Consider the following 4,109-nt stretch of genomic DNA (forward strand, 5'->3'; position numbering starts at 1 on the left):
TTTTTTTTTTTTTTTATATAACATAATAAATATGAGTTTCTCAAAGCAGATAAATTATGGTTTTAGTATATCCCTGTGCCAGTAAGAAGAAAAAAATAGTTTTAGACTCAATACATGCAGTTGATTTGTGCAAGCATATACATACACAAGTATGAAATGATTAATACATAAACATTTTTTATATATATATACATACATACATACATACAAGATGAAACAGCATAAATGGCCAATATTATAAATAATAAATGAGTTAAAATTGGTAAATACCCATCTCATTTAAAAGTCTAATATGGGCAGTGGGCACAACTGAGTTTCTGAAATGATTCAACCTACAATATTCTGTATCAACTACCAGAGGGTAAGATATTATACTTTAAATATGGAATGGGTCAGATATTATTTTTTGAGCTTGCTTTAGTGCAGTCTGCCCATATATTGGGCATCATGCATTAAACAGAGCAGAATGGATATCTTTGGAATTAGTTCATTGAATTGTCCTTATGCAAATTGCTAAAAGCTATTTACACATGAATGATTTTACACAATTTTCTACCCGCATAAGTTTCATGAATGAGGCTCATTGACTGGATGGATGATGTTCTTCCTGTCAATTATTGTTCTAATAGTCAGTCCATTTTTTTTGTCTTCATAGCATTAACACAATTGATAAATTAGTAAGTTAGTGGAATGATATATATTATAGTCATATATACACAGTCATTTATCCAGATTTCACTTTTTCACCCCCGTTTAGAGTCAGAAGGGCTAATTAATTAGTCCAGCCAGTGCCAGAAGCATTCGGACGGCTTGCCTCGCAGTTAAATCAACGCAGTACAAACCCCCAGTGAAAGAATCAGCTTCCCCGCTGTTTTCTGCTAATGAACGTCCCGTCGTCGTCAATTATGCAGGAGTTTGAAAAGGAGCGAATGCGTCTCAGTTGGGGCAATGTTTGGAAAAGAGCATTAGCTAGTTCCTTTCTGGAATATTAAATGTTATTCGTTCGTGAGAACATAACTGTAATGGATTATTTTATGTCTACTGGAATATATCTGCGCATTAGCTTAGCTTCAGTCCTCAGGGCTTTGCTGAGGATTTAAACACGGAAGACCCATTAATCCTCACCGCTAACAAAATGTGTTAATGTTTTCAGTGACAGGCGATGATAAGGATGAAGGATGATTTCATTTGGCAAAATTACTTTATCCAGGCTTAGGCTGAAATGCTAATCAATATGTAGATGACTGTTTTGAGCTAATTCATGCTGTAAATTGCTTTGTCTGACATCAAGCCCCAGTTCGTTTTTAGCACATATGTGCTAGAAAAATGCCACATTTACCCTAGGAAGGGAAATACATTTGCAAAGTGCATTGGTACAGTAGATGAGTGTTTCTCTGAGTATGATGCTTTCCCCTTTTTTCTGTTTGGCTCTTTGAAGTATGTGCTCAATTTGACCAGCTTCATCTGTTTGATATGCTTCGCACCTACACAGGAAACTCTTGTGCAAAGATCATCATGTTCAATTCTCCTCTCAGCATGAGTTCAAGCTGAATTTGTACAGCAGCGCACCTTTCATCGGTGAACCGTGAATACACACGGAGAACATGGAGTTTGTGCGTATAAATACAGCTGTAAATGTGACCTAGAACATGTCGGATACAATCTACCTAGAACAGTGTTTCTCAACCCTGATCCTGAGCGCCCCCCAACACTGCACATTTTATATGTCTCCCATATCTGACACCCATTTCAGGTCCTGGAGTTTCTTTTAATGAGCTAATGAGTTGAATCAGGTGTGTTTGATTAGGGAGACACACAAAATGTGCAGTGCTGGGGGGCGCCCGGGACCAGGGTTGAGAAACTCTGACCTAGAAGATCAAAGGAATCGCAATAGTTTCTGCTTGTTTTAAGGATAGAAGCTTATTTAGTCATAATATAAGGTGTCTGTCATTGTAACTTTCAAACACTGAAATCCGCTTCATCTCACTGACATTCATCGCTAATAAAGCCAGCACCAAGGTTAGTGGCTTGTCATTTGGATGTAAGAGACAATATTCTGCTATCGGCCTTTTAACTATCCTGTGATTCAGTTATGCAATCCAGCCTCATTTACTGCATTCTGTCAGAGGTTCGTCCTGACTCACAGAAAATGTTATTATGCACATCACTAATGTCCCTAATGCTGCTTTGCTCTCATGGTTTGTACTCATATGTGTCCTTACAAAAGGAATACATAGGCACTTTATTGTTCTTTTAGTATAATAAGAGTTATGCAAAATGTCCCTTGAGTACTTTTGTGAAAACCCCAAGTATCAAAGTGAAATATCCCTTTAAATAATGTTTTGATGAAACTTGTTGGGGGTAAGAGTTGCTTTTCTTGGATTCGTGCAGCTCTTGCCCCTCTAAGAGAGGCAGTTTAATCCCTGTAGGGTTTGATAGGCAGGTGTCATTGTTTTCGTCTAGTTTATCCTTCAGTCTTTAATAGCTAGCTTCTGCTTCACAGACCATCTCAATCAGAGCTCCCTCCAGAAAGATTGCTTCTTCACAAATCGATATCCAACAATTTGCCTCCTGGTTTAAGCTTCAAAGCCAATATAGGAGTAGCTGCGTGTAGGTGAGTATCTTTCCAACATGTATTTCTAAAGACAAAGGTTATGACAGGACAGATCTGGTTCGCAATCAAGCCATTTGATCACCTCCAGCATGCTTCTCCAATTATAATTTATTGGGATAATGGGTGAGAAGCTGCTGGTGGCTGATATTATAAAAATCTGACAGAGAGGAAAATTATGGGAAAATTGGAGAACAGGCACAGGTCCATTTAGGTCCAGGCACTTGGTGTTCTAGTTAATCAGTTAAAACTTTGACTTGTTATCTGCAAACTGTATAGTGAACTGGGGACAGCGAGACTTGAGGCTGTCGAGTCCCGATCACAGAGCCCAATTAATGATTTGTTTTTCATATCAGCTTCATTTCAAGATAATTATAGGCAAAAAAAAAAAAACTGTTTCAAATTGAAGCATTTTCAAAGACAAAAATACAGACTATAGTAATACACAGTATGCTTAAAAATATTCCCTAAAGCTAAATAATAAAGCTAATAGTTGGTCCTAGATACTTATCCATAGCCATATTTTTTTAATCGATATGGACTAGAGATGTATTTAAATTATGCTTAGTAAATTTAAAAATCTATTCATTTTAAATGTATTATTGAATAACACACTGCAATTATAATCAAGAACTGTACATGTGCTTCAAAGTACGTCAAAATAAGTGTACTTTAAAGCATGACAAATGACTATTAAAATGTAACGATTTAAGATGTACTTTAAATTAAAACTTTTAATTTGACACAAAAATCGGCCTTTTATTTCATTAATATTATATTATCTGCAAGTACAGTTTTTTTAAAATTATACTTCTAAGATTTGAAGTACACTACACGTGCAATTCCATACAATTAAGTGCACTTCTTTTCCGCAAGAGAAATGTGGCCACAAATTAATAAATCTTGGGATGATTGATGATTGAAATGAACATGATAATGGCATTGATTGCACGTTGTGATCATAATAAATATAATGTAAGGAAAATTTTGCAGGTTTTTTTTTCTATTTATTTAGAGTTGGTGTCCAATCTGGAGCTTGTACAATCTCTAGAAACCGAAAAGTAAATAGCTGCTGTTCATAACATTTCAAGCAGAGAATGATAATGTGCATTTGCAAAGGAACCCATGGTAATTTCTAAGCAACCGAAGGCCTTTCTCACATTGGCTGATGTTAATGTTCATGAGTCCATCATCAGGAGAACACTGAACAGCCATGGTGTGCATGGCAGAGTCACAAGAAGAAAGCCACTGCTCTCCAAAAAGAACATTGCTGCCCATCTGCAGTTTGCTAAAGATCATGTGGACAAGCCAGAGGGCTATTGGAGAAATGTTTTGTGGGCAGATGAGACCAAAAATAAATTGTTGGTTTAAATGAGAAGCGTTATGTTTGGAGAAAGGAAAACACTGCATTCCAGCATAAGAACCTTATCCCATCTGCGAAACGTGGTGGTGGTAGTATCATGGTTTGGGCCTGTTTTGCTGCATCTGGGCCAGGACG

This window comes from Sinocyclocheilus rhinocerous, unplaced genomic scaffold, assembly GCF_001515625.1.
Source record: "Sinocyclocheilus rhinocerous isolate Xijiao unplaced genomic scaffold, SAMN03320098_v1.1 scaffold311, whole genome shotgun sequence".
NCBI lineage: Eukaryota > Metazoa > Chordata > Actinopteri > Cypriniformes > Cyprinidae > Sinocyclocheilus > Sinocyclocheilus rhinocerous.